We start from the raw sequence: 10,921 nt of genomic DNA on the forward strand, positions 1-10,921 counted from the left end.
CATCACTGCCACTACTATCTCTTCACCGACAACACCCCCATATCCCTAGCCTAGTTATTTTCTTCATCTCACAACCTCTGAAACCCTAGGTTTTGGGGTGAGTAAAATAACTCGAAATTAGGGGACAATAGGAGCAGAGGAAGAGCATCAAGGACTAGAGGAGGCATGGGTCGAGCAGATTTTGGGAGTTTGTAAGTTAAATTTTGTGTAATTTAAAAAAACCCTAATTTTCTGATTTGGGGATTTACAATTAGGGTTAGTGTTCTGGTATAAATTGTACACTGTGTAACATTGTGAAAGGCATAGGGGGAGAGACCCAAGTTAATTAGAGTGAAAAATTATCAATTCATTTGCAATTGGTTTTTGTCCTGTCACTGTTGATTTTTCCATGTACACCAACCCTGCTAGTATCATGTTAGGTCTTCTATTCATGAACTAAATATCCTAGCTAGGGTTTAGATGAAACCCTTAGCCTTAATGCTAGGATGTGTGCTTATTGCTACTGATTTATGCTAAGATCACTGTGTAGGATATATTTTTGTTGATGAACAACATATTGCTTTCACCTAGAATGTCAAGCATCCTAGGTAGTTAGAATCCTTCTATGTATGTTCACTTACTCTCAAATGCTTGTTATTGTGTTTTGATTAGTTGTTCTTTAAGAAGACAACTAATGCTTGCCTTGATTTAGTGATTGGAGTTAAATTATCCACTTAAAGAAGCTGAAAAAAAAAAGTGCAATAGCTAACATGCTAGTATGGGTTGAGTGGTGAATTCTCAAGCCTTAGTTACCCTCTATCAAACATTCAATCACTTCTTTGCTTTCAAAAAAAAAACTTCAACTGTTATTTGCTAAAATCACCCAACTGTTATCTGCTCTTGCTTCACTGTCCATTATTCATCTTGCCTCACTGTCAGTTGTTGTTGCTTCAACTGTCAGTGTTGAACTTGCTTCAACTGTCACTTTTGTTGTTCTTGTTTAAAGTCTCATGATTAGTAATCTGCCCTGGTTAGTGTAATCAGTTAGAAATTGGTTACAATAAGAAAAATAGCACTTGCACCCCCTTGTCCCTGTGGAACTGACCTGTGCTTGCCCTGTGTTGCTTGCCGACACTGTGCACTTGCAGTTAGAATTTTTAGGATCATTTCTAGTCCTACCAAGTTTTTGGCGCCGCTGCCGGGGACTCGGTTGCGGCGCAATTGCTCTTTCTTTCTTTTGGGTTGTTACTGAACTCTGCTTGCTGTAAATCCTATGCTTGCTTGCTGATTTTGCTTGCTGTAACTCCTGTTGAGTTGTTGCTAAGCCTGCCACTGAACTGCTGCTGCTGCCTGAAATCTGCTGTGGTGTTGTGGTGCTGTTGAAAATCTGCTGCTGTTGCTAAGTCTGCTACTGAACTGGGCTGCCAACTGCTGGGCTCTGCCTTCTACTGTTGCTGGGCTTGGACGAGTTGCTACTTAGGACGACCCAAAGCCCAACTGGGCTTTTGCAACTAAAACTGAACAGCTGGGCTGTGCTATTCAGGTAAGCCTAACCCATGAGCTAACCCAACTGGGCCTCATTAAATTCATTTGGGCTTGTATTTAAGTATTTATATTTGGGCTTGTAATAATTTTTATTTTAGTTTTCTTTTTATTTGGGCCTGTAATAATTTTTAATTTTCTTTTTTTCTTTTTCTTTTCTTTTATGGGCTTGTAATTATTGTTTGTTATTATTTTTTTTTATTTTTTTTTCTTTTCTTTTATGGGCTTGTATTTTAATTTGGACTTTAAGTTTATATCCCATCCATTAGGCTCCTAACTTTACAAACCAAAAAAATTTGGGCTATACATTTTATAAACCAAAACCCATTGTGAAACCAAAACCCACTCAAAACCAAATCATCAAAAAAAAAAAAACCCATTTTAAACCAAAATATTGGGCCTTTTGTGGTTCAAAAATTGTTTCCGACTGCTCTGACCAACATGTTAGTTGAGGTACCTGAGGACATGATTGTGACCTACAGAGACCAAACAAACAGACTCGTTAGAATTAACCCGGACGATCCAATCGAAATCCTTAGTTCTGAGGTAGACAGTCCAGATCAATCAGAAACAATGGGAGAACCCCGTACACTCAAGGATTATATGTACCCAACGAGAACTAGTCAACCATCTTGTATTGTGCTACCCGAAGCCAATGGCCATTATGAGCTGAAATCGAGCACAATACAAATGCTTCCAGTTTTTAAAGGTGTGAAAATGAAAACCCGTACCACCACGTGAGAGAATTTGAGGAGATTTGTGGAACTCTGCGTTTCACTCAAATGTCCGACGAAATCCTAAAGTTGAGGCTTTCCTTTCTCCCTTAAAGATAAGGCTAAGGCCTGGCTGTATGCTTTACAGCCTCAATCCATCATGTCTTGGGATGATCTCATCAAGGAGTTTTTCAAAAAGTTTTTCCCAAATCACAAGACTGCGACAATTCGTCAAAGTCTGAATAGCTTTGTGCAATTAGGGTGAGACCCTAGCTAGATACTTGGAGAGATTCAATGAATTATTGCTCCAATGTCCCCATCATGGTTTTGAAAAATGGAGACTTGTGCAAATTTTATAGAAGGTCTAGATGTGTCCACCCGAACAACGGTTGAGTCAATGTGCAATGGTCTTTTTGTAAACAAGACTGCTGATGCGTCTTGGGACTTCCTGATTGAAGTAGCTGAGAAGACGCAACAGTGGGAATCCATTCGTGAACCTAGAAAGACTACACCTGTAGCTAGAGTCCATAGGATTGAGTCTGATTTTGAAGGAAGTGCAAAGATGGCTGCGCTAGCAAGAAGAATAGAAGCGTTAGAACTACAGAAAAACGCAAACCCTTCTCCCACTACCTTTTGTGAACATGTCGAAATGGCTATCTGTGCTCTATGTAATGGATCTGATCACCAAGTCAATGATTGTCCGGAAATGCATGCATTCCAGGAATCTAAGCTTGAGCAAGCACACGCTATGTTTCAAAAACAAGAGCACAACCCATATTCACAGACCTACAATCCAGGATGGAGAAACCACCCCAACTTTTCATGGTCCAAAGGCCCTGCCCAAGGAGGACCATCTCAACCAAATCAAGCTATCAAAACAACCAAGGCTATCAATACCCGAGAAATCCTCAACAGCAGTCGTACCCTCAATACACTGCTGATAAGAAATTGTCCACATTGAAGAAAGTATCAATCATTGACCCAACATCTGATGAAAAACGAGAAAGCAACTGATCAGCGAGTCACCGCTCTAGAACTACAGATGGGTCAAATTTGCGATGCATTGAATACAAGAGAAAAGGGTAAACTTCCTAGCCAACCCCAACAAGACCAAAGAGGATATTTCAAGCAGGCACATCATCATCATCTTGCGAAAGAACCTCACCCGATCAAGTCCATTCCATCACCACTCTCCGAAGTGGTAAATTGTTGAGAACAATGTAGGCATACCACAAACAAGTGAATCCGAGCCAAACTTAGCATTGCCTACACCACCTAAGGAAACCTCCAGTCCAGAAAAGAATCCGAGCACATTAGTGAAGCCGACAAACCTACTGCTAGGAATGTCCCTCTACCTCCTAATGTTCCTGTTGCTCCTTTTCCTCAGAGGTTAGTTCGCCAACAGATAAGCACCCACTACAATGAGATGTTAGAACTGTTCAAAAGAGTCAACATCAACATTCCTTTTCTTGAGGCAATTAAGCAAATCCCTGCATATGCCAAATTCCTCAAAGATTTGTGCACTCAAAAGCGCAAGATTAATGTGCACAAACGTGCTTTCTTAGCTGAACAAGTGAGTTCCATCATTCTAACAAAACTCCACCCAAGTTTAAGGACCCAGGTTGTCCAACAATCTCTTGCACTATCGGAGAACAACGGTCAATAGAGCTTTATTAGATCTAGGTGCAAGTGTGAACCTCCTCCATATTCTGTTTATGTGCAGTTAGGTCTGGAGAGTTGAAGCCTACACCTATAACTCTCCAATTAGCGGATCGATCGTCAAAGTTCCTCGTGGAGTGGTAGAAGACGTTTTGATTAAGGTTGAAAAATTCTATTTTCCTGTAGACTTCATTGTCTTAGACACTCAACCTGTCCAAAACCCAAATTGTCACATTCCTGTCATTTTAGGACGTCCATTCTTGGCGACGTCCAATGCGATCATCAACTGTCGGAATGGAGTGTTGAAACTCTCTTTTGGAAACATGACTGTAGAATTGAATGCGTTTAATGTTAGTCAACAACCTGTGAATCTTGATGATGAGGAGGTACATGAAGTCAATATGATTGAGAGTTTGATACAAGATTCATTGACTAGCATTATGTCAAAAGATCCCCTGCAAGCATGTTTGGAAGGTGTTAACTTGGAGTTGTATGATGATGAATACACTAGTGAAGTCCAATCTTTGCTCGAATCTGTACCTCAAATGGACATCACTAAGTGGCAGAATACAGTGGAACAACCCCCACTTTCTGAGGAGTTTGTTATATCTTCGGATGAGTCGCCTAAGGCCAACCAGGAATTGAAACCATTACCTGATACTTTGAAGTATGCATTTCTAGGTCCTTCTGATACTTTACCTGTTATCATTTCTTCACAATTAAACATAGAACAGGAAAACAAGCTTTTAGGAGTACTTGAGGAGCAGAAAGAAGCCTTAGGATGGACCATCTCAGATCTCAAAGGGATAAGCCCCACCATTTGCATGCACCACATTAATCTTGAAGAGAATGCCAAACCATCTAGGGAAATGCAAAGGAGACTTAACCCTAACATGAGAGAAGTCGTTAAGAGTGAGATCTTGAAGCTACTTGATGCGGGTATCATATATCCGATTTCAGATAGTAAATGGGTTAGTCCCATTCAAGTTGTGCCTAAAAAGTCAGGCATTACTGTAGTTCGGAACGAAAAGAATGAGTTAGTCCCTTCACGTACAACCACAGGATGGCGAGTATGTGTCGACTACAGGAAGTTGAACACAGTAACAAGAAAAGATCACTTCCCCCTTCCCTTCATAGACCAAATGCTAGAACGTGTGTCTGGACACAGTCACTACTGTTTTCTAGATGGCTTTTCCGGTTATAACCAAATTCATATTGCACCGGAAGATCAGGAAAAAACTACATTCACGTGTCCATTTGGGACATTTTCTTTTAGACGTATGCCCTTCGGGCTGTGTAATGCACCTGCTACTTTTCAGCGGTGCATGATGAGCATTTTTTCAGACATGATAGATAGTTTTCTCGAGATCTTTATGGATGATTTCTCTGTGTTTGGTTCCTCTTTTGACGAATGTTTGGACCATCTAGTCCTTGTGCTATCAAGATGTAAGCAAAAGAATCTGATTTTAAACTGGGAAAAATGCCACTTCATGGTGAACTCCGGCATAGTTCTAGGACACATCGTATCGGAAAAAGGAATTGAAGTAGATAAAGCTAAAGTCGACCTCATTCAGCAATTACCTCAACCCCACTCTGTGAAGGGGATTCAATCATTTTTAGGTCACGCTGGGTTCTACCGGCGATTCATCAAAAACTTTAGCCAAATCTCAAGACCTTTGTGTAACCTACTTGCCAAAGATGTTGTCTTTAACTTCGATGCTGCTTGTGTGAAGGCATGGGAAGAACTCAAGACTCTCCTCACCACCGCTCCTATAGTCCGACCACCAGATTGGAAACTACCGTTCGAGCTCATGTGTGATGCCTCTGATTATGCCGTTGGCGTTGTTCTAGGGCAGCGTGTTGATAGACTACCATATGTGATATACTATGCTAGTAAAACTCTTAATGATGCTCAACTCAACTATTCGACTACCGAGAAGGAGTTACTTGCCGTGGTATTTGCATTAGACAAGTTTAGATCTTATTTGATAGGATCTAAGATCATCATATACACTGACCATGCGGCTTTGAAGTATCTTCTTTCTAAGAAGGATGCTAAAGCTCGCCTTATTCGATGGATACTCTTATTACAGGAATTCGACATCGAAATCCGTGATAAGAAGGGGTGTGAGAATGTGGTTGCTGATCACTTGTCCCGATTAACTAGTGAGTCTGTTGATGAATCTGAGCTGATTAGAGAATCATTTCCTGATGAACAATTGATGTCTGTATCAGACCTCCCCTGGTTTGCCGACATTGTTAACTACCTCGCTACAGGTAGAATGCCCTCACATTGGTCGAGACAAGACCGCTATAAGTTCTTGGCTGAAGTTAAACACTTCCTTTGGGATGACCCATATTTGTTTAAGTATTGCCCGGACCAAATCATTAGGAGATGTGTCCCCAACACTGAACAGAAAGATGTGATATCTTTCTGTCATGACCAAGCATGTGGAGGGCATTTCAGTGCCAAGAAAACCGCTGCAAAGATCTTGCAGTGTGGATTTTTTTTGCCATCATTGTTCAAGGATTGCCATGATTATTGTGTTGCTTGTGAACGCTGTCAAAAGCTAGGAAGCATTTCGAGGAGAAACATGATGCCATTGAACCCCATTTTGATTGTGGAGATTTTTGATGTTTGGGGGATCGACTTCATGGGTCCATTCCCTATTTCTGACGGTAGAGTGTACATCCTAGTCGCAGTTGATTACGTTTCTAAGTGGGTAGAAGCCATAGCAACCAGAACAAATGACCACAAGGTGGTACTTTCATTTCTAAAGGAAAACATATTTGCACGTTTTGGTACCCCTAGAGCTATCATCAGTGACGGCCGTTCACATTTTCGTAACAAGTACTTTGAGTCTTTAGTACGCAAGTATGGCATAACTCACAAGGTTGCTACTCCGTACCACCCTCAGACTAGTGGACAAGTATAAGTTTCTAATAGGGAAATTAAGCACATTCTGGAGAAGACGGTCAACCCGTCTAGGAAAGATTGGTCATTAAGATTGAATGATGCTTTGTGGGCCTATAGAACAGCTTATAAGACACCAATTGGCATGTCCCCCTATCGTCTAGTGTATGGAAAGCCGTGCCATCTACCTGTGGAATTAGAACATCGTGCCTACTGGGCAATCAAGGAGATGAACTTCTCTCTGGACGAAGCTGGAATTCAAAGGAAACTTCAACTCAACGAGTTGGAAGAATTGAGAAATGAGGCTTATGATAGTGCCAAGTTATATAAGCAGAAGATGAAGATGTTTCATGATAAGCGTATTCTGCGCAAATCCTTCACTCCTGGTCAGAAAGTTTTGCTGTATGACTCCCGATTACATCTTTTTCCGGGAAAACTGCGGTCCAGATGGAAGGGTCCGTACCTAGTACGCACAGTTTTTCCTCATGGAGCTGTAGAGCTGGAGGATGTTTCCAACAAGAACGTTTTCAAAGTCAACGGGCAGAGATTAAAACCATTCCCACCCGACATTGAAACAACCAACCTGGAGGACCCGGTCTATGTGGACTAAACTGGTCCACTCTTTCCCTAAATAACCAAAAAGTTTTCCAAATGTTTCCCTAAAAACCAAAATTTTTCTTTTTCCCATCAAAACCAAATGTCTCCCGGCAAAACCAAATTTTTCCAAAAAGTCCAATCCCATTAAAAACCAAATTTTCTTGTAGATAATGTGTTAGTTAAATTCCCTTTTGTGTATATTTTGTGCTCATCCATTGTGACTCCTAATATGATGGATTTTTGCCTTGAATAACGGAGTTTTAATCGAGCTTTCGCCGTACAATCGGGTATTCTCTCTCCTTTTACTCCACTCAGCATGTTCCTCTTCATATATTGTTTTATAATTCTTTCCATGTTTTGAAACATTGAGGACAATGTTTAGTTTAGGTTTGAGGGTATAGAGTAGATACCATGATAATTTGCTATAATTAAAAACGAACTCCTTCTTCTTTTTGAAAAATTCCAAAAAAAAATTAAAAAAAATCAAAATTCCAAAAAAATGAAAAAAATGAAAAATCATAAAAATGGAGCTCATTTAATGTTGACTCTTGTGCAAATATGTATTTTTATTAGGAGTCTTAGTCTAGATATTTAGGCACCCTGATTCTAGCACAATTCACATAGTGATAAGAAATTTGCACGCGCACGATCTACCAATACATGTATGGCCTCGATCTTCAAGGTGTTGGATAGGAAGTTACGATTTCCAATCACTTTAGAATACTGAACGAAACTGGACTAGCTTGTTCTTTGGTTGGTTGGGATAGAAGGTGGAGGTTACATTAAGAAAGACAACCATCGAATTTAACTGGGTGCATCAAAAAGGGCTACCTCTTGCAAAGTGTCATGTAATCTTTTGTTTCTTTTTGTTATGTATCAAAAGTGCTACCATATGTAAAAATCAGTATCATTTGCAAAAAAAAAAAAAAATCAAGTATTTATCAATTCCATCCTCTCTTGTTCCAAAAATAAAAGAGAATTGTCAATGTAAATAAGAGTCATGTAAATAGTCATTTTGTTGTTTCATTGTAATAAGCAAGGAGGGTGTATGCCATTGATGTACAACGCGAGTAATTTTGAAATACCTCCAACTCATTCACAATTCTCGTAAAGTCCGGACAGCTAGCTAGATTTCGACCTCAGTTCTTAGCCTGAGAAACTATCTCTTGGTGATTAGTAGTCATAACTTCAGATCTTTCTTTACACATGTGTAGATACACTTTACACTCTTATCACATGTCTTTTATTTGTTATCAGTGCTAGGATTGTTCCTTCGATAGCTAGATTGACATCTCCATTTTGCTGTGAGCTTAAACTGTTTTGCACCTGTCACATTTGATGGAATCTGAGCTTATATTTTGACCTAGAACTTTGTAGGTACGTTCTAAGCAAACCTTCACGAGACTTCAACTCGTCCACTAGGGACACTTAGTGGTTTAAAAGGCTTAGTGCATACGCTAAATGCATTCGAAAGACCAGCGACAGTGGTATAGTTAGGATTTCCTTAGTTTTGTTTTACTTGAGGACAAGTAAAATTCAGGTTTGGGGGTATTTGATGAGTGCTAAATAGTGCATATTTATATATATTTTCGTTGGCATTTAACTCATCTTTTGTGCATTAATTCTACATTTTATCCCATATTCTGTATTTTCATTGTTTTCAAGAATAAATATTTTTCTTACTTAATTTTGCATTTTTAGGTAACAAATAAAATCTGGATGAAGTGCGGAGCAAAAAGAGCAGAAAAGTAGTGAAAAGCCGGGAGGAATTACGCAAGGAAGCCGCGAAGAATGTTGCGCACAAGACCAAAAAGCTAGGAATGGGCTCAAGAAGGAAGAATTGTTCTTAAAGAAGATATGGGCTTGGCATACCCAAGGCCCAAAACCCTTACCCAAATCCATTTCCTTTATCCATACCCATTTCCATGAGAGCCGTCAGATTGGATCCATCTTGTCATCCAACGGTCACCTCATCATTGTGCATCAAAATCCGAAGTTCATATCAAACACCATAGTACCTAAATTCCAAGCCTTCAGATTAGATTGCAGTTGAATCCAACGGTCGCTCCTATGCCTGTGCATCAAATCCCGATGATTCCGCCCAACACTACAACACCTAACCTAATCTAGCACCGTTGACTTCGTTGTGTTCCACATCCAACGGTCGCTACAAACTGCTTCTCTCTTAGCCGTCCGATCTACCTACCATCTCCATATCCAGCGGCTCAGCTCGCCAAACATCGAACCAGATGCTCCCGCTTCACACCCTAGCACCGAATCCTATTATCCACCCAAACAACCCATCGCCCCAAAACTTCATCTCCTTCACCCGACAGTTGCAGAGCTCTGCAACTCCACCACCTCCCCTCTCTGCCGCTGTCACTTCCGCCACCACCACCATTTCCATCACTGCCACTACTATCTCTTCACCGACAACACCCCCATATCCCTAGCCTAGTTATTTTCTTCATCTCACAACCTCTGAAACCCTAGGTTTTGGGGTGAGTAAAATAACTCGAAATTAGGGGACAATAGGAGCAGAGGAAGAGCATCAAGGACTAGAGGAGGCATGGGTCGAGCAGATTTTGGGAGTTTGTAAGTTAAATTTTGTGTAATTTAAAAAAACCCTAATTTTCTGATTTGGGGATTTACAATTAGGGTTAGTGTTCTGGTATAAATTGTACACTGTGTAACATTGTGAAAGGCATAGGGGGAGAGACCCAAGTTAATTAGAGTGAAAAATTATCAATTCATTTGCAATTGGTTTTTGTCCTGTCACTGTTGATTTTTCCATGTACACCAACCCTGCTAGTATCATGTTAGGTCTTCTATTCATGAACTAAATATCCTAGCTAGGGTTTAGATGAAACCCTTAGCCTTAATGCTAGGATGTGTGCTTATTGCTACTGATTTATGCTAAGATCACTGTGTAGGATATATTTTTGTTGATGAACAACATATTGCTTTCACCTAGAATGTCAAGCATCCTAGGTAGTTAGAATCCTTCTATGTATGTTCACTTACTCTCAAATGCTTGTTATTGTGTTTTGATTAGTTGTTCTTTAAGCAGACAACTAATGCTTGCCTTGATTTAGTGATTGGAGTTAAATTATCCACTTAAAGAAGCTGAAAAAAAAAAGTGCAATAGCTAACATGCTAGTATGGGTTGAGTGGTGAATTCTCAAGCCTTAGTTACCCTCTATCAAACATTCAATCACTTCTTTGCTTTCAAAAAAAAAAACTTCAACTGTTATTTGCTAAAATCACCCAACTGTTATATGCTCTTGCTTCATTGTCCATTATTCATCTTGCCTCACTGTCAGTTGCTGTTGCTTCAACTGTCAGTGTTGAACTTGCTTCAACTGTCACTTTTGTTGTTCTTGTTTAAAGTCTCATGATTAGTAATCTGCCCTGGTTAGTGTAATCAGTTAGAAATTGGTTACAATAAGAAAAATAGCACTTGCACCCCCTTGTCCCTGTGGAACTGACCTGTGCTTGCCCTGTGTTGCTTGCCGAC

Source organism: Papaver somniferum, chromosome 5 (assembly GCF_003573695.1).
Source record: "Papaver somniferum cultivar HN1 chromosome 5, ASM357369v1, whole genome shotgun sequence".
NCBI classification, from domain to species: domain Eukaryota; kingdom Viridiplantae; phylum Streptophyta; class Magnoliopsida; order Ranunculales; family Papaveraceae; genus Papaver; species Papaver somniferum.